A 22,086-nucleotide genomic window follows, 5' to 3' on the forward strand; every position below is an offset into this window, starting at 1 on the left:
AGTTTATAAAAGAAAACATGAGAGGAAAAAGTCCATGACCCTGAAGATCCTTAAACAAAACATAAAAAAAAAAAAAGAAACACTCATCAGGAAGAAAAATTGGAATACATTGAACTACAAAAGCAAAAAGTTTTGTTTAACAATTGACCCAGTAATGTAGAAACATAAGCTGGTGGGTGAAGATATTTCAGTACATAAAAACATATAAATCAATGAAAAAGAGAAACTAAAGAGAAAGTCTATCTAATTAGCTATTTTTAGCCAAATAAAAATGTGACCATCATCACCAATCAATAAGGAAGTGAAAATTAAAACCAGAAGATATCACTTTATACTGCCTGAGTGTCTAATGTTATAAAAACCGACATTATTAATTTGAGTGTATGAGGAACAATTGAAATTCTTATAAACTGCAGGTGATCATGTAAATGAGTACAATCACTTTGACATACTGATTAGTAGTATCTACTATCAGTGAGCATATAGTCCAAGAATCTTATTCCTTAGTATTTATCCAATAGAAATACATGTATATCAAAAGACTGGCTTAAAATAGTTAATGGAAATATTCCTAATAGCACCTAATTGGAAATTATCTAAATGACCATCAATAATAAGATGAAGAAATTATCATCTTATTATAATAAGATGATATAATAAGATGAAGATGGGAAATATATACAATAGACTACTCAATAACAGTAAATATTAACGACTACAGCTTTATGGAGTAGCATGGCTTAATCTCAAAAACATAATATTGAGTGAGAGAAACCACACTCAAAACAACACTGTTTCAGTCCATTTCTGTTGCTATAACAATATCACGGACTGGATAATTTATTTAAAGAAGAAAGAAGAGGCCGGGAAGTTAAGGACATGGTGCTGGCATCTGCTCAACTTCTAGTGACGGCTTTCTCTCTGCATCATAACATGGTAGAAACAGAAGGGCATGACTTGGCTGGAGGGCAAGACCTTGAGTTTATCTTATAAAGCCGCCAGTCTATCATGGAGGGGCCACACCCTGATGACTTTATTTAATTCTAATTATTTCCCCAAAGCCCCCACCTCAAATTAACATATTATTTTATATTATTTCCAACATATGAAGTTTGGGAGACACATTCAAACCATGACAAACATGTACCATACAACACCATAGAATACCATAAAATATCATACAGTTCATAAGTATTCCATATCATTATAATTAATGACATTGGTTACCTTTTGTGAAGAGGACAGTAGCAGTGATTAGGAAGGGTCACAAAGGGATCTTGTGAGATACAAGAGTGTACTGTATTTCTCTTCTTTTCTTCCCTTTTTCTTACCCTTTCCCTTTCCCTTTCCCTTCCCCTTTCTTTTCCTTTCCTCTCCTCTCCTCTCCTCTCCTCTCCTCTCCTCTCCTCTCCTCTCCTTCCCTTTCTTTTTTTTGCAACAGAGTCTTGCTCTTTCGCCCAGGCTGGAGTGCAATTCTCAGCTCACTGCAAACTGTGCCTCCCGGGCTCAAGCAATTCTCCTGCCTCAGCCTCCTGAGTAACTGGGATTACAGGCACATGCCATAATGCCAAGCTAATTTTTTTATTTATTTTTTAATAGAGATGGGGTTTCGCCATGTTGCCAGCCTGGTCTGGAACTCCTGGTCTCAAATGATCTGTCCTCCTCGGCCTCCCAAAGTGCTGTGAAAATGGAAGCAAGCCACCATATTTCTTGATCTTGCTGATAGTTTTCTAAGTTTGCTCATTTTGTGACAATTCATAGGATTTTACCCTTAGGATGTGTGACTCAGAGTCTCTATGCTGATTTTACTCTCTCCAAGTAGGAAATACTGTTTAACTTCTATTCTTTATTATAACCCCAAAATTTATTCTTTCAACTGGGGGCATGGAGTGAAAATCCATAAATGAGAGATCCATTCTGAAATCAAGGTCACCGGATATGAAAGAAACATAAATGAACTAAGTGATTGTTATCTTGGGCCCAAAATCAATGTGTACATAGGAAAATGTGCTTGTTTTTAATTTCCAGAGAATCTGAAGAATGTGGCATCACAGGCAATTTAGGGTATACAGGATATTACTTACCACAGTCACATTTCCACTACTATAATTTTTATTGGGGAACATAAGTTTATATAATTTATTTTGGAAAAAAGAGTATAATTGTAATGAGAGAAAAAATAATTTTAGAATTCACTTAAATCTGTGGACATTTAATATTGACAATACAGAATATTCAGTGAGGATTTAAAATGAGATATTTGTAGGCATTTGAAGTACTGTAAATTTAATAAAATCAAGGTGCCATGTTTTACTAGCAAGTGCTAAGTTTTCCTCATCTATGCAACACACTCAGCAACGTTAATGTTCTTTCCCTATGGCTACAAATAATTTTCAGAAAAAACTTGATAAAATGTCTCATTTTCAATCTAATGCTGACACTTATGTAGTCAAATATGGCTATGTGACTTTTATTGACTCATTTCATGGGAAAATAATAATTCTCTGAAACTTCCTGGAGATAGTACAAATTCTCTTCTTTTACCGGGAGAGAGAAAAATGTATGCAAGTCTTATTATAATAAAGGGAGAAAATAAAAGGACCCTTGACAATTTTCACCTCTGAAAAAGATGTCTATTTATTGTTTGACATTTTCTTGACAGTAGGTTATTGAGATATAATGGGGAAACTTGGCAGAAGATGCATAGATTTTTTTTTAGATTGTTGTATATTGAACTTCTCATTTTGTGTCAAACAGCTGGAGGCTGGAGGAAGGATATGTAGTCTTAAAGAAGACGGGCTCTGATGGGATTTTGACTTCTAGGCTGTATCAAATGGCAAAATGATGAATTATTACGGGCAATAGAGGAGAATAATGGTTATTAAAATAAGGAAGATTATTTTTTGTTTAGTTTAAAAGAAAGTTTTGTTCACTAAAGGTAAAGCTCTTAATTACTTCTAAATTTTAATAGCTTTAGCCAAGAGATTGTTTTTACCATAACTTCAAATTCCCACTACGGCTGTAGAACATTTTTAAAATTTATTATGAATTTGTTTAATTCATTAAAGCATTTTGCCATGTATAACAAGAAGTCTTTTGGAAAATCAGATCATGAACCTGTCATATTTATGTTATACTTTTAAGATGTATCTATAGGGTCAAGCATACATTAATATTCTAAATTTCTATTTAAGAACCTCCCATTTTTTCACAATTTTCTCTTGTTTATAAAATGAAAAGGATGTCCTTCAGCTCCCATTAGGAACTAGTAGTGGTTAGCTATTGTGATCAACTGTAGCCTATGTGTAGAACCTCTGTAGCTGGAAATCAGAAACATTTGTTCTCACCTAAGTTCCCTTCCTAACTATTCCTTTTACTTTTCATTGCCCAGCTTCATTTGCTGTCATGACTCTACCCTAATGCAATATAATTTTGCAGTCATCAATTTAAACAATACTTACACAATGTAAAACTTACACAAGCTGAGTTTAACTTATAGATAAGAAAACTAAAGATTACATTATACACATTTGGATTATAAATGACACAGTTGGATAAAACAATTTAAAGCAAGATTTGTCTGATCCAGAGCCTATGTTTATTTACTACTTGACTATGTTATTTTCTTTATTTTTTTTTTTAATTTTTTTTTTGAGACAGCGTCTCGTTTGTCACCCAGGCGGGGGTGCAGTGGCACGACCTCGGCTCACTGCAACCTCCACCACCCGGGTTCAAGTGATTCTCTTGCCTCAGCCTTCCAAGTAGCTGGGACTACAGGCACATGCCGCCACGCCTGGCTAACTTTTTGTATTTTTAGTAGAGACTTGATTTCACCATGTTAGCCAGGATGGTCTCGATCTCCTGACCTCGTGATCCACCCACCTCAACCTCCCAAAGTGCTGGGATTACAGGTTTGAACCACCACACCCAGCCTGTTATTTTCTTTAGAAGTTTTTAAAATACCTCTCTCCTTACTGCTAATAGAACATGTCACTTGTGTTCCCTTTGTGAATAGTGGCATCTATTTGTAACATGGTTAATCGTAGAAGTACCATCCAACTGGAGGAATGTACTAAACTAAGTACTTTTAGTGGTCACAGATTACAGATTCATTATTAATTTCATGCATTAAATATAATCAGGCCAACCATCTATGACAGTGTTTACAAGACAGCAACCACCACAGGTTTGGAAGTAAAAGTCTTTCTAATTTCCAAATGTTGCAAGAACTCAAAGAAGTCTAGAAAGAATGACATGACACAGCTGGGGCCTGGAGGATGATGAAGACATGGCAATTATAAGATGGAACGGGATGATAATTGTGCCTCTAAGAAAAATTTTTGAAAACTGAATATAGTAAAATAGTATGTGGACTTAAATGTGCAGAAGCACATCCCCCTGTAATATTTAAAACAAAAATTAATATGAATGGAGTTAATAATTTTAATTCTAATGGAGTGGCAGGCTCAAGAAAAATGACCACAATTTTAAATATTCAGTACTAGCGAAATAACAGAATTCACATAGCATCAAAGTTGTCCTGCAAGAGGTTGGCACCTAATGGTGTCTAAAGAAAATGTAGAACTTCTCTAGTTATTGCAAGGACAATGTTATAATAAAATAAAAAAGGAAAGGTACAGGCCCTCCACCTCCATTTGGTTTAAGTAGTCTTCATTTTCCACAAACTAAATCTTCTAGATATGTCTTATATTCCTCAAAGCACTGAAAAGGAAGCTGACATTCAAAGGTAATTTATCTTAAAATACTTTAATACTATTTTTTTTTGTCCATTTGAAATACATTTTTTGCAATACCAAATTATCACGTGGAGCATAACCTCTGCTCACGTAAACAACTGGGATCAAGAACTTCTAGAATGAAGAAAATATGTTTAAATGTATTCCATTTTACCTGTGGAATACATCTAATACAAATGTGAAAAGACATATCACATACTCCCTTGCTGCTGATTGCATTGTCTGGAGTCTCTTCTTTCCCTTTAACTCTACCTGCCTCCCTGCCTCCCTCATTCCCTACAATAGCACTCCAGCTGGGCTGGCTTGTTGATTAGATGTGAAGGTTTCAGGTCACAGCTTGTGGGCGCTACTGCTGCGTGTGTAAGGGTATTTCATCTGCACCCCTGGTTTTTTTCCTTAAATCATAATGATGACGCTCTTCTAAGTCATCTTTTCCCTGCCTTCTTCCACTTACTACCTTTGGCTGAAGCATAGATTGTTACCCTTTGGTCTCCTCTGAAATTGGCCTTAGGTGAGAAAAATCAGGGTTTTTCTATCTTCTCTCCTCTCAGCTTTATCTTTTATTTAGTGGTGCTGGTTTTAAATTTCTCATCCTCAAGTCCATTTTTATATTGTTATCACCCACCATTTTCCATGACACTTTTTTTTTGTTTTGGGCTCTAGCTATTAGGTAAAGTAGTAAAGATTCTCTGACCTTCCTTAGTTTCAGAATATTTATTTACTCTTTATTAGCCTGGGAAAAGAATATTGAGTTCTCAGCCCTGCCACACTCTGCTGTCATCATCAGCTGATATGATTTTTTTTAAGCTCAGATTTTGATATGGTAAAAAAGGACAGATACCAGTGTTACTCAGACTTACCAGCTCTCAAAGCATTTGGTGGTTAAACTTGAAGAAAAGATGACATATATATGCATACATGATTCCTCTGAATAAATTTTATTTTCCTGTAATTCCTTTTAAATATTAAAAAAGTTTAAACAAACAGGGCTCTCATTTGAACATCTTTGCAATATATTTGAACCTGGTTTAGAGTATGATAACTGGAACAAATAGAACCTTGAATTTGGTATCTTGATAGTTGGTGGTGTTATTGCTTCTCACAGTCCTCAGTAGGGATTAAAACATAACTTGTTGTACCTGGCAGATCCTGGAAATCGATAGGCTTGACTTCCTGGCAAACTGTAGTGTCTTCTACTTTTCTGTTTAGGACTACTAAATGCTGAAAATGTGAGACTCATTGTTAAATGTATTTATTGTGTTCTAATATATACATACATATATACATATATATACACACAAACACACACACACATAAATAGATAAAAACATACTCATTCCAGGAACATGGAAAAATGTTAATCAAGATCTAAATCTCTAAGTGTTTATGTACCAAAAAATATTTGCCATCATTAAGCCTTGCTAAAAGGCTTAAATGCATCATGCTAAATTTTTTAATGCAACATGCTAAATCTGACATCATATTCAACATTCATTCAACAATGAATTCATTTAATAATGAATGAATGAATTTAACAATGAGCACATTTAACATTTTAATAGGTCCTCATTATTTGCATGGATTTCAAAAAATCCATGATCCCACCCTTACAGTTTATTGATCAGGCTGAATTTCAACAAGCAATTATCATATCATACAACAATTAATATGGCAAAGAAAGTAGAAAGTGAAATGGGAACATGTACTATAAGCAACTAACCCAATTCTAGTAGATGAGATAAGCATTTAACCATAGACAAAACAGATAGGTAAATTATTTACAATGGTAGAAGGTGATATATTCTTCAGATGACTAGAGAAGGGTTGCCATTTTAAATATTCTGTTCATCAAGGAAATGCTATTTATGCAAATACCTGAAGGAAGAACAAGGATTATTCAAGAAGTGGTTTGGCTGAAGAGGGTGGCAGGAAGATAGAAGAGCAGGGCATGTGTCTTAGTGCCAGAGTGTACAAGGGATTTTTGAGGAACAGAAAGGAGGCCAATGCAACTGAAATGGACAAGGATGAGAACAGAAGAGGAAGTCAGAGAAATCAAGAAGAACCAGGTCTTAGGCCATTAAAAGAATGTGGCTTTAACTCTGAATAAAATGGAAGCTTCGTTAGGGTATTGAGCAGAAGAATGATATGCTATTGGGCAACTCTGTGAAAATTAAGACAGTGAGGAAGATTCAAAATAGGAAGGCCAGTTAGAGAGCTTTTACAGTAATTTAGGGACAAGGAATGATAATGACAGACCTATAGTGGCAGCAGTAAAGGTAGTGAGAAGTGAGTGGATTCTGGATATATTTTAAAAGATATATTTTAAAGAACACCTTGTTATTTTACATACTCAAGACCTGGATAATCAAGTTGTTGTTTTTCATCTTTAATATTTCATCATATTTATAATTGATGAAAACAAAAGAACTGATGCCCCTGTGATGTATTACAATAAGAGCAAATACAAGAATGGAATAATATAGCTATTGGTTACAAAAATGAGCTGTTTGTAAGCTATCTTTTGGGGACTTTCAAAAATAATAAGTATGGGAGACATTTTGATGAATATAGAGTTGCTCTAGTAGTAGATAACCCAGGGAAAGGTTACTGTCAGATCCCTATTCTCTAGTATGAGGTTCTAAATATATGTTGGCTTAATGAATGAAAAAGTGAGTGAAACAATCTCTTCATCAGTCAGTTAGAACAGCCACTATGTCAATATGTTAATGATCAAGACACTTTTAACATGTAAACTGAAACTAACAATATAAATACTTCAAGATTTTATACATATTTATATATACATGTTAAAAATATTTATTTTACAAAGTTTTATTGTATTTAATTTAAGACTTTTAAATATAACTTTATTTAAAATATAATTAAAATTAAAAAAATTCTATATGTCTTAATTTGCTGGCTCCAACCAAAATATTTGATTGTGTCTATCTTAATATAATAATGTGACAATCATAAGATTTAAGTTCCAAAAGATGCCAAGAACATATATTTGCTAGGTTTTATATGAATATTTAATAAATATACGACTCATAACAACCACATGCACCTAGTAGCAGTAGGATACTTAAATAAAATACGTAAACTCTGTAAGCTTTATGCTAGGTTTACAACGTCTATACAATAATTATCAGATTCTTAAAATTAGAAATCCCATATTTCATGTTTTATGCATGTTTGAAAATTATTTTTTCAAGTAGATAAATTTTGAATTTCTAAAACTATATACACTTGTTAAATTATTTGGTAAGCAACAAGTTTCTTTTTTATTCCTCTTCATATTTGTAATTCTAATTACACCCAAATAAAATGATCTATTGAATTTACACTAAATGGTATTTAACTGTGTAACAGGAACCTAGGGCATGCCAATGCATATCGAAACTGCTCAGAAATGTAGTGGTGCTGGACTGCCAATCTTAACACAAAGGGATCTTCAGAATTCCTAATATGATAGGCAAGTAAAACTTTTCCATGATATGAAAGGAAAAGAAAGATTCTGAGGTTATTTTTAAAAATGTTTTCTATCATCTTTCAACTGCGTCACTGCATAATGATACAACCAAACGAAGCTGTCTGTTTATTTTATTTGAAAAGATAAAGATGACTTTTCTCAATATACAAAATCAATGTGCAAAAATTACAAGCATTCCTATAAACACTTAATAGACAAACAGAGAGCCAAATCATGAGTGAACTCCCATTCACAATTGCTACTAAGAGAATAAAATACTTAGGAATACAACTAACAAGGGATGTGAAGGACCTCTTCAAGGAGAACTACAAACCACTGCTCAAGGAAATAAGAGAGGACACAAACAAATGGGAAACCATTCCATGCTCATGGATTGGAAGAATCGATATCATGAAAATGGCCATACTGCCCAAAGTAATTTATAGATTTGTTGCTATCCCCATCAAGCTACCATTGATTTTCTTCACAGAATTGGAAAAAAATTACTTTAAACTTCATATGGAATGACAAAAGAGTCCGCAGAGACAAGACAATCCTAAGCAAAAAGAACAAAGCTCGAGGCATCATGCTACCTGACTTCAAACTATACTACAAGGCTACAGTAATCAAAACAGCATGGTACTGGTATCAAAACAGATATATAGACCAATGGAACAGAACAGAGGCCTCAGAAAGAACCCCAGACATCTACAACCATCTGATCTTTGACAAACCTGACACAAACAAGCAATGGGGAAAGGATTCCCTATTTAATAAATGGTGTTGGGAAATCTGGCTAGCCATATGCAGAAAACTGAAAGTGGACCCCTTCCTTATACCTTATACAAAAATTAACCCAAGATGGATTAAAGACTTAAACATAACACCTAAAATCATAACAACCCTGGAAGAAAACCTAAGCAATACTATTCAGGACATAGACATGGGCAAACACTTCATGTCTAAAACACCAAAAGCAATGGCAACAAAAGCCAAAATTGACAAATGGGATCTAATTAAACATAAGAGCTTCTGCACAGCAAAAGAAACTATCATCAGACTGAACAGGCAACCTACAGAATGGCAGAAATTGTTTGCAATCTATCCATCTGACAGAGGGCTAATAATCAGAATCTACAAAAGAACTTAAACAAATTTACAAGAAAAAAACAAACCCATCAAAAAGTGGGTGAAGGATATGAATAGACACTTCTCAAGACATTTATGCAGCCAACAAACACATGAAAAAAATGCTCATCACTGGTCATTAGAGAAATGCAAATCAAAACTACAATAAGATACCATCTCACGTCACTTAGAATGGTGATTATTAAAAAGTCAGGAAACAACAAATGCTGGAGATGATGTAGAGAAATAGGAACACTTTTACACTGTTAGTGGGAACGTAAATTAGTTCAATGATTGTGGAACACGGTGTGGTGATTCCTCAAGGATCTAGAACCAGAAATACCATTTGACCCAGCCATCCCATTACTGGGTATATACCCAAAGGATTATAAATCATTCTACTATAAAGACACACACACACACACACACACACACACACACACGTATGTTTATTGCAGCACTATTCACAATAGCAAAGACTTGGAACCAACCCAAATGTTCATCAGTGATAGACTGGATAAATAAAATGTGGCACATATACACCATGGAATACTATGCAGTCATAAAAAAGGATGCATTCATGACCTTTGCAGGGTCATGGATGAAGCTGAAAACCATCATTCTCAGCAAACTATCACAAGAACAGAAAACCAAACACTGCATGTTCTCACTTAAAGTGGGAGTTGAACAATAAGAACACATGGACACAGGGAGGGGAACATCACACACTGGTGTCAGGGGATGGGTGGCTAGCGGAGGGATAGCATTAGGAGAAATACCTAATGTAGGTGATGAGTTGATAGGTGCAGCAAACCACCATGGCACGTGTATACCTATGTAACAAAACTGTGCATTCTACACATGTACCCTAGAACTTAAAGTATTTTTTAAAAAGGTGACTTTGTCAATGATTAGACGTGCTCATGCTAGATAATTCGGAATTTATATTTTGAATTTATATTCTAGGAAATTTACTAAGGCATCAATATAGTTCATAAGATTTTCACAGTTCAAATGTTTATAATGGTCTGCTTTAGGTGTTAAATGTGGGGAAAGTGAAGTAGAAAGAAATTTAAAAAAAATAGACCTTAGTAGCTGGCAAATTTATGAAAATAATTAATATAACATTCTTTAGGTCATGTCATAAATAATTACAGCAAGGTCATCACAGCACATTATTACTGCTAATTTATATTTGTATAAACATTTAGTTATTAAAGATCAAAATGCTATATTTGCCAAAGAGAATTTTAGTCATTTTAAAAACAAGTATAAAAACTTACAGCAAAAAAAAAAATCTAGTTCATAAAAAAAAAAATTGTAGCATCTCCATATACTTCAACAAAGATTTAACTGAGCATCCACAATCTATATTCAATATTTCAGTAATTTCTATGGAAATTCTTGATACTTTAAAACAAAATAAATACATTGTTTTAAGTCTGGAGCACAACTGAGGTGTGAGAAAGAGATTGGTTTGGTGGGAGTGTTTCAAAATCTTCCTGAAGTTCTGGAAAACAGAAACAAAACGAGTTATGGGAATACACCAGACAAGCTATAAATAAGTAATTGTATTTTTCACATTTTGATCTACAAAAGTTTTGTTATACCTTCTCTCAGCCAGAGCACACTTTACAGCTTATTGTATTTTCTTTCTACTGACTCTGAGTAGTTTGTTCTGGTGGATTTACCTTTAGAAAAATACAGAAGCTTTACTATTAGTTCTTCCAGACCAGCTAACCAACAATAGTCAAGCCAGAGACAAGCTATTGGTCATCTAAACAAGGAGATAGATTTTAAACTTTGAAATAAGGTTTCATGCCTGAAAGAATTCTCCCTCAGAACGTCTATCATTTCACAGTGTCATTCAGATAGGAGTACACCAAGATATGACACCAGCAATGGTCTTTCACAAGATTGTTTGTAGGGCTTCTTGTCAGAACCAATCAATGGCCTTCAGAACAAAAACTCAGCAGTAGTAAAAACAAGAGAAAGGAAAAAGGGTATTTTGTGGTCCAGGATGCATTTCAATAAGCCTAACCTCAAAGTGACAGATGAGGAATTTAAACTGCTCAGTATAATTCTACAAATGAGGTGTGTGAGGGTGCTTTTCATTAAAATGAGTCTCATTTCACACAGGCTTATGAGTCTTCCTGATGGCATTCTCTGACTCTCATTAAAGGACTTGCAAAGTGTAAAACTTCTCCAACAGAGTTTTTCACATCACTCCTTATGTGTTTATATATATGTGATATATAAATTTTACCAGAAAAACATCTTGAAAGAGTATTTGAACTGAAAAGTATATTCATAACATGAATTAAACAAGAGTCCTGTTTGATCTTTCCTTGAGAGAAATGCATTTACATTTCCAAATGTGATCATTTATGAAAGTGCCATAGTTTATGTTAGACATTACAGAAAAGATCATGCTTGCTTGCTAGGGTACAGGCTTTAGCTATGAGTGAACAGATTAACAAATGGGTCTTAGGGTACATTTTTATTGTTCAATGAATCTCTTAATTCCTTGAAAACATAATCATAACATTTTTTGCATGAATATCTTCAGGGCTTATATTATAGTGAAAATCAGTATTTACAAAGTCTAAGTTAATATTATCCTGATGCTTGAATTATTTTGAATGAATATTCATGTTTTAATTCCTCATTGTTAACTTTTATTCTTGTTATGTTCAACACATTTGTATTATTCTTTATAAATACACGTGTGCACACACTATTTTCACAACAGGAAAATATGTCTTATGTCTGAGTGTTTAAATGCCAAAGAATATGTGACGCCTTACATAGAGAAAACTGGAAACTGAATACATCACATTACTCTTAGAAATTTTTTTTAGTGTGTAAATCAATGGAGTGTTGTTTCACGTTTGCATAATGAAATAATTACCTACTCTTGTGTAGCTATTTTTAGTTATGTGAAGGAACTCTACATGCCTTTTTAAAAATTCAATTTATATAATAAAAAACTAAATGACAATGAGATTCCATGACTTACCTTGGTGACTTTTACAAGCTGAAAGTTTTGTCCTGTGATTTATGTTTAATAATTTAACACATTAATAATATTTTAGATGTGGATTGTTGAACATAAGCATGGAGATTATTTAAATGAATATTTAATTTTTATTCACCTTGCCAGAAGACAGAACATGGGTTTAATTGCCTGATGTGAAAAATAAAAAGATCAGTAAAAAGGGTAATGTAAAAAAAGTTATAAAATAAAAGAAATATATGTATCTTACGTTTGGGCCATGGAATATATAATAATTGGCTGAGTGTTTGATATTATAGAATAAAAAATATAGTACAATGTTCTCTTATTTTCCTACTTGAAGAGATTGTCTATATGTGGTACATACTCTCAAAATGCGCATTTTTAAGTTCCAGTTTTTCCTTCTGAATATATAAAATAACATTGTGAATATTTTATATGGCAAACTTAGCGCTGCAGATACAATGGATAGCTGATGAATAGTACTTCTTTTGTATTTTTCTTCCATGTTGATTGCCACAAAAACACTCTAGAGAAAGCTACCATTAAGGCAGCGTGGGATACTGACCCACTGATAGACAGGATGTTGCTGTGAGCAACATTCTTTGAAAATTGCAGACATGAATATTTTAATACTAATATGGAAAGAAGGGTGAAATTTATGGTGGCACTAGAGTCTAAAATACACAATTCACGTTTATATACACTGGATATTTTCCTATCTTCATTGGAGTAAATTAGCGATTTAGAGAGCATAGTATCTCACACATACACATGTCCACACGCATACACACTGGGAGGAAATGTGTACCAGAAGCTTTGCTGTAACTATGTTCTAGGGACTCATAACGATATTCTTTTGCAAACTCAAATTCTTTTATTACAGTTCACATGTTGAATTCTGCTCTATAGCAAATACTCTGTAAGGATCCTCAGGTGTATTTAGAGCGCTTAACATAGCTGAATGATTGTTGAGAGTTGACACGGGAACATCTACTTTTGAAAACTTGCAAATCAATCTGTAGCACTTCCCTCAATGTCCATTTCACCCACCTTCTCCTTTAACTATTTTCTCTTCATGCTTTTTTTTCTTTTTTCTCATTTGCATCTTTTTAGCTTTAAAAACTGAAATTGTGCCGGACGCGGTGGCTCACGCTTGTAATGCCAGCATTTTGGGAGGCCGAGGTAGGCAGATCACCAGGTCAGGAAATCGAGACCATCCTGGCTAGCATGGTGAAACCCTGTGTCTACTAAAAATAGAAATAACTAGCCGTATGTGGTGGCGGACACCTGTAGTCCCAGCTACTCCGGAGGCTGAGGCAGGAGAATGGCGTGAACCTGGGAGGCAGAGCTTGCAGTGAGCGGAGCACTCTAGCCTGGACGACAGAGCGAGACTCCATCTCAAAAAAAAAAAAAAAAAAAAAAAAAAAGAACTAAAATTGTGGTTGATGGCATAATCAAGATTGAAGAATATTATTGCCACTTTACCACACCAGTCTTGCTCTGTCCCCTTTCCCAACATCCATTCTTTTGTACATATGACTTGATTTAAATTGTCCCAATTTTGAAGTCACATTATAAATAAAGTCTGTCCTACAATAGGCTGCAATTTAAAAGAAGAGAAGAACCCTCAATATAAAACCTTGTGTGTGTGTGTGGAAGTGGGGATAAATTCCTCCAAATTATTGGGCTGGAATAATTCCTGTAACCTCGTCTGCAGTTTACACTGACTGGGTAAGATGATTTCTGTGCTATTTAGCTCAGTTACAGGCAAATTTAGTTTCAGGAACTAAAATTTGTGAACATTGGAATGTTTCAGGTACTAATATCTACATTTTATTATCTTATGATGAGCAGTATGCTTAATTAAGGTGAATAGAATTGACTGCCCGAAAATAGGAGTAAATGGTTATCTTTAAGTAGTTTAATTAATTCTAGGGATCCATTTTTTTCCCCTAAAAATGCATGATTACTGTCCCATTTAAAAGTAAAATTCAAGATTTCTTTTAAAAAAATGTCCACACACATCCATGGAAGAAAACATAAAGAGAAACTCCACACAAAATCTGTATAACTAGATGGACTGTTAAAGAATTTTCCCCAGTCCAATCCAAATCCCAAATTCCCTGGAAGCTTTCATAGTAATATGTTTTGTAATGTTTGAGGTAGCTTTTCGAGGCACTTACTGCTTAAGAACTTTTCCAGTTAGGATTTATACACAGATGTACCAAATTATTTCTCATTTTTAGAAACTGTATGAAAAATAAGAAGTAGAAATGTATTGATGTTATTGCTCTTTTAAATTTTTAAGTTAAAGAGAAAATTCAGGTACCATGGTAAGAGGGACTCTTGAGTTTTAAAGTCAGTTTGCGGTGTGATATTTTTATTTTAAACAACTACGCAAACTATTGGTAAGTGAGCCAGAGCTTCTGAGTTTGATCCCAGAGCTGTCATTAATTTCCTCTGCTGTAATAAATATGTCATCTGAGCCCTGTCTGCCTTCATCTTCTTATCAGTAATACCAGAATAAGACTGTAGTACTTACTGACCTCAGAGGGATAAAATAACAAGTATTGTAATAGAAGAAATATACATTTAAAATGTCTGGAAGATTACCTGGCTTTTTAAAAAAAAAATGCTAGATAAATATATTATATATACACATTTTTTAAAGAAGTTCCCTTGTAATTATCACAAAAGACAAGCCATGTATTTGTGAGCTAAAACTGAACGAAAACATTTTATTTTAGAGTTTTTTGATTTCCAATACAAAGTCTTAGGAAAGCAATTGGACTCCTACCCTGTTGAACAATCCTGATATGTGTGAGATTTTCATTGCATTAAAAAAAAAAAAAAAAAATTGCTTCTGTTATTCTCAAATGATACCCTGAAATTGGAAGATTTTGTGCATGTATTGAAGAGTGGAAGCTCTACTGGTTAAAAATATATTTAAAGACAAAGTAAATAAATAATTTTAACAAAGTTAATATAAACAATAAGACAACAGAAGACAGTACTTCAAGCTATTAATTGCATAAGGGACTTCAAAATTCATTAGGCCATTCCACTCCCTCATTAAATGGTATTTGTCCTTTAGAAGTGTATCTTATCCAATATCATCAACAATAACTTATTTTAGGGATTATAATAATTCAAGTCTTTTCTCCTGTGACATTCACTCCTTTGTAGCTTATCGACAAAGTGAATTAATTCTTCCCACACAAAGAAAACATCACATTTCAAGGAACACAAGTTTAGTGTTTATATATAGTCATACAAAACACTCTTTAACTTAAAGATTTTTGTGTTTAAATAATTTCTTGCCTGGAACTAAATAGATATTTAGTTCCTATATACAAGATATAGAGATATTTTGTAAGAGACCATTTTAATAAATTTTTCCTCAATTTAACTTGTGTAACTATGGATAAACCAGATGTCTTTGCAATTTGAAATTGGTTTATTAACTACAGTGAACTGGAGCATATTGATTAAGTCTGATAGGTTTTAAAGATTATTTGAATTTTCTCTAGTATAAATTATTATTTTGGATATATTAAACATATGTGAAATATACATATTTTATTAGTATTTATGCTTCTTTATGACATAAAGTATTAATGACAAAGAAATTATTGAAGATAGGAACCTTGGCTTATTGACTCTTTTTAGCCTTAGTACCAGCTATTTTATGGTATTATTAAGCATCTATAATACTTCTGTTGAATGAATGAATTATTCATTTTGGAGTATGTGTGTCAGTTAATATTGGAAGGTTTAAACTACATGTGAATGCAATATGGGTTCCATAAAATAGATAATTCAAAGGCCTAAAATATATTTAAAAATTCATATTCAGGAATAAATTTTAACTTCTACAGAAATTAAACTTCTTCCAGAATAGAATGTAGTTGTTTTTTAGAGAATGGAAAAAAAAGACAACACATGGAGGGTCAGAAATTTTCAAATCTTAATCTCTAATTCATTACCTACTAACCATATCTCCCAAGGCAAGACACTGAACCTCTCATTTTACCCAATTGTGGGATAATGATACTTACCTACATTACATGGCTATTGTGTTCATTAAGTAGACAATGATTGCAAAGCTCTCTGAAGATTGTAGAATACATCATAAATCTTAAGCCAAATTCTCCCATTCAATACCTTCTACTGGGTTGTAGACACAGAGAATTCTAACTATATTGGAAAAGTTTGTGAGGAGTAACCGATCATGAGACTTTGTGAGAATTTTTGTTGGACAGAATGTTGTTATACAATTAAAAATTATTGCTTGGCATATGTATCAGAGCTAATGTTCCTCAGTTGCAGAAACAAGCCATACAACTTCTAACAATCAACAAATGGTTAACGAATCCGATTTGAGATTCGTTAGGTTACTCCTTTCTGTCCACCCGCCAAGGAAGCATCGTTCAAGTCTCTCTTCCTACTGTTGTCATGTCTAGTCAGAGTTTCCGAAAGAGCCCGAACAGCTGCAGAAACTCTTCGTTGAACGGTTGGGCTTTGAAATAACTGATGAGAGCCTGAGGAACCATTTTGAGCCATGGGGAATTCTGAAGGACTATGTGGTAAGGAGAGATCCAAAGACCAAGTCCTCCAGGGGCTTTGGGTTTCTCACATATGCCACTGTGGAGGAGGTGGATGCAGCCATGAATGCAAGGCCACACAAGTTGGATGGAAGAGTTGTGGAACCAAAGAGAGCTGTCTCAAGAGAAGATTCTCAAAGACCAGGTGCCCACTTACCTGTGAAACAGATTTTTGTTGGTGGCATTAAAGAAGACACTGAAGAACATCACCTAAGAGATTATTCTGAACAGTATAGAAAAACTGAAGTGACTGAAATTATGACTGACAGAGGCAGTGTCAAGAAAAGGGGCTTTGCCTTCATACCCTTTGATGACCATGACTTCGTGGATAAGACTGTCATTCAGAAATTCCATAGTGTGAATGGCCACAACTGCGAAGTTAGGAAAGCCCTGCCAAGCAAGGGATGGCTAATGTTTCATCCAGCCAAACAGGTCAAAATTGTTCCGGAAATGGTGGTGGTAGTCGTGGAGGTGTTTTTGGTGGGAATGACAACTTTGGCTTTTTGGGAGGAAACTTCAGTAGCTTTGTTGGCAGTGGGGATGGCTATAGTGGATTTGGTCATGATGGAAGCAATTTTGGAAGTGGTGGAAGCTACAATGATTTTTGCAATTATCACAATCAGTTTTCAAATTTTGGACCCATGAAGGGAAGAAACTTTGGAGCCAGAATTTCTGGCCCCTATGTTGGTAGAGGCCAATACTTTGCCAAACCACGAAACTACAGTGGCTATGGCAGTTCCAGTAGCAACAGTAACTATGGAAGTGGCAGATTTTAATTACTGCCAGGAAACACAGCTTAGTAGGAGAGGAGAGCCAGAGAAGTGACAGGGAAGCAATAGATTACCACAGATTTGTGAACTCAGCCAAGTACAGTGGTGGCAGGGCCTAGCTGCTACGAAGAAGACATGTTTTAGACAATACTCATGTGTATGGGCAAAAAACATAAGGACTGTTTTTGTGACTAATTGTATAACAGGTTATGTTAGTTTCTGTTCTGTGGAAAGTGGAAAAGCGTTCCAACAAAGGGTTTTAATGTAGATTTTTTTTGCACCCATGCTATTAATTGCTAAATGCAATTATGATGCTAAATAAATGTGTCATTTAAAAAATTTTTTGATTTGAATATTGTGTTTAGTAGTTAAAAACTGATATATATAGAATGAATTTAAAAAACATTTAACAATTATATTCATCAGATGACTGATAAATTAGAATTAGATTCTGTTGTGAGTTGCTGAACACCCCAAATTAGAGTATCTTAAATAAAGCATATTATTTATTCTCAGTACCATATGCCCCCACTAAGAATTCTATTACTCTCAGACATATAGAGATAGTGGTACAAGTTAGCAGTCCTATAGTGTCTTTATCAATGTACATCTAGAGACTGTTAAAATACGTAGCCATATCTTAAGATGTAAAGAGCTACAGGACGTCTACAAAAAGAAAGAAATTACAGATGATTTTTTAATATAGTGCTAAATATTTGTCATATGATAAATTACGGAAAAAATCAATAATAAATTAAATAGTAAAAGCTGGTTTATTCATTCTTACTGAATTACTTTTCCCAAAAAGAGATATACACTTAGAGTGAGGGATATAGAAGTCTAAGTCAGAAAATTATTAAATGAGTAATTATAATTGAAATCCACTGGAGTGATTCTAATTGGATGGTTTAGTTGGCTAACATATTATTTTCTCAAAGATATGGTAGATGTGCAATTCTTGCATCAGAGAACTGGCTTTGATATGTTCCATTGTTCTACATAGGATTCTAGGCTTTAACAACCTGTCTTAGAAATAATTTGTTTATTGTACTAATGAAATTAACTGATTAGAGATACTTGATGGGATAATGAAAAATTTATTACTTCCACTGGGATTGAAGTTAAATAAAACCAGGACAAGAGGAAAAAGTCTTATATTTATTGAGCAGCTACTGTGTGCCACATATGCCTGGTACCTCTTCACATGTTACTCATTTATTTATGACAGTACTCTTATGAGGTAGATGTTATAACACCTACCCCATAAGACTACTGTCATAAATAATTTATAATTTATTCAACGAAACATTTGGAAGTATAAAAATTTTAAACTATCTGAATAAAATCTGACAGCATACCAAATCACATACCCAGAATTCATAGGCAGATGCATTGGACTCCCACTGAGTATTCCTTCTATTACAATGACACATCCCAAAAGAAGTCTGGTAACATAATTTCTATATTTGAAGACACCTCATAGATGTCAATAAATAGCACACATATTTTACAATTAAAATAAAAAATGTTAAAAGTCCATAATTATAATTATCCTCATAACATTTAACTAGTACAGTAGTTTAATAACAGTTCATTTTTTAAAAAGTACGTAATTATTCCAGTATTAGCTTTAGGCTTGTTTTAGAGTGGTTCTTTAAAGGTAAAATAAAAGGAGGTATTAAACATTTGTTAAATATCCATACTTAGTCACACATCAATCAGCAATATATAAATGTCTATCTTTAAAATTTAGAAATACTTGTTTGAAAAATATTTATACTCAGGTTTGGAGAAAGTGCCTCAAAGTAAACCCAATCGTGTTGTTAATGGGTGAGTAAATTGATACTACCTTTTAGGAGGGAAAATTAGCAATATTGCAAGAGTGTTAATAATTTCTCTACCCTTTGAATAATGCCCTTTGCATTCTGTTCAAGGAATCTGCTGTATGGCAAACAACTGGAAAGTAGAAAAGATTTATATACAAGGTTAGTCATTGAAGCATTATTTAATTAGTAAATATTATGAGAGTTACATATCCAAAAAATGATAAACAACTGTCTAGATTATAATATAGCTATGTTGTGGTATATTGTTACATTGTTAAAATTATGTTTTCATACTATTTAATAACATGGTGAAATGCTGCGCAGTGAATTGGAGAGCATGCCAAGGTCTTATAAATAATTTGGGGCATTATTTTTAATGCCAACAGTTCCATAGGGTATTACACAAGAAGTGTTATTTCCAGGTTATAGCACCATACTTTCACCAAAGGAAGAGGAATTAAGAAACAATTTCTTCTTCCTTTCAGTATAGCTGTATGTATCAAATTATAAGGATCTTTGATTTCTTTACCTAAAAATGGTTTGGCTATTACAACATTTTATTCTGTATATATTTAGTACTTTAGTAAAGACTGTGTCAAGAGTTTGAAATTTTTAAAAATGTGGTTTCTAGTCTTTTGTGGTTGATATCTTTTTAGATGAACTTGTTTGAATAATTTCATCTTTTTCCTTGTGCCTCGGTTTCCACAGTACAAGACAAAGACATCAATGATAAACTACCTCCCAGGGATGTTTCTGAGCATTAGCTAATGTTTGTAAAGCCTCCACAGAGAGTAGGGGATGAATAATGAAATAGAATCTCAATGTAGCGTTATCATTCGCATCTTTCTCATTAGTCTCTGAGAGGCTTCATGCCAACTTTAAGCATTTTGGCTGCCAGAATGAAGGGTTTCTATTTTAATTTTGCCTGGAAAAGTGAGCGTTGCTTGAACATCTGGGGTTCACCCCGGCATAATTCCAATAATGCTTCTACGGAATCAGATATGTGAAGTGTGATGGCCAGTACCACAAAGGAATTCATATCTAATTTTAGGCCTGCTGTTTCAATTTATAATTTAGCTTACATTTTAAACCTATTAGGAAAAGCAGAATCTAAGTAACACGTTTGAGATTTATTTGAAGTTTTTATGTGAGAAATTTTTTGCTTAAAATTGAATTACATTAAAACCATGTCTACAGGGAGTGGGCAAAAGGAATGGAGTTAGGACTTTGGCCAGCTTCTTTTACCACATTTTTCACGGCCAAAACATGCACACATGTAAAAAAAAAAAATTTAAATCCACATTATTTCATTCATTCATTCAAAAATGTATTTTTGAGGTTCTTATTATATGCCAAGTGGTGATGGTACAAGCCAATGAAAATGCTAACCCATGGAGGGCACATTCTAGTAATACCTATGAGATCCAAGATTACTTGATCATATTTTTATGTAATCACTGTGTCAAACTGTCTGTCACTCAGTGCAAGTTTGATGGAAGATAAAGAAAGAATGAGTGACTCAAACATACCGAAGCTGTATACACACAGCCAAGATTTTCATTTACAATAACCTCATTTCTGACGACTTATTGGAACTGCGCTATAATAGGCCAATCAGAATTAAATAAATGTTTGATTGGTTTTAGAAATTAGTTTTATGTTTCCTTTTTATTAATTATAATGCTTCTAATAAGGAAATACATACAAAGCATATAAATATAAATTTATAATTGCTGATATTTTTTCAGGATATAAGAAATTAATTTTCATGAATATAAACTAAGGAAGCTGAGAGGGAACAAAATAGAATGAAATCATATTAAATTGACTGAGGGAGTATAGGTAATGGTCTGAATGTCTGTGTCTCAAATTGCTCTTCAGTGCAACCCACCTAGAAACTTCCTATAACAATGGAAATATGTGTGTGTGTGCGCGCATGTGCACACACGTGTATCCTGTCCAAGATGGTAGCCACAAGTCATGTGCGGCAATTAAGCACTTGAAATGTAGGTGGTGCAAATGAAAAATTGTATTTTTAATTTTACTTTATTTTAATTACTTTAAAATTAAGTAGCCACGGCTGCCATATTGGACAATCCAGTTACAGAAGGAAAAATGATTAACTAAAAGAGCTGCTTTGCAAAAATTTCTGTGTGACAATCAAAACACGTGTATCATTGATTATGGTAGCAACAACTTTGGAAATGATGAATCATAGTCTGGTGGCTGGGAGCTGAGAAAGTGAAGAGGTCTGTGATTAAAAGATCCTACTAAGGAATGAGACATACCACGGTTTAAATTCTAATTCCAATATTTCTATTTCTATGAGCTTGGGCAAATTAACATGCCCTAAATACAGTGTGAGACAGGGATAATAATATTGATTATACCCATATCAAAGGTTGTCATGAGAATTTAATAAAGCAGGTGCAATAGCTGGCATTCTGTCACTGTAGCATATGCGATTGCTGTTATTACTATTATACTGTTATTATCCCATCTGAGGGTTC

General features: G+C 33.7%; 1 pseudogene; it reads left to right on the forward strand.

Annotated features, from left to right (window-relative positions):
• The window catches only part of LOC111539318, a 33,726-nt pseudogene extending 15,970 nt beyond the window's left edge, over positions 1–17,756 (forward strand).
• The last annotated feature ends 4,330 nt before the right edge of the window (positions 17,757–22,086 follow it).

The sequence above is a fragment of the Piliocolobus tephrosceles genome, chromosome 1, assembly GCF_002776525.5.
Source record: "Piliocolobus tephrosceles isolate RC106 chromosome 1, ASM277652v3, whole genome shotgun sequence".
Classification (NCBI taxonomy): domain Eukaryota; kingdom Metazoa; phylum Chordata; class Mammalia; order Primates; family Cercopithecidae; genus Piliocolobus; species Piliocolobus tephrosceles.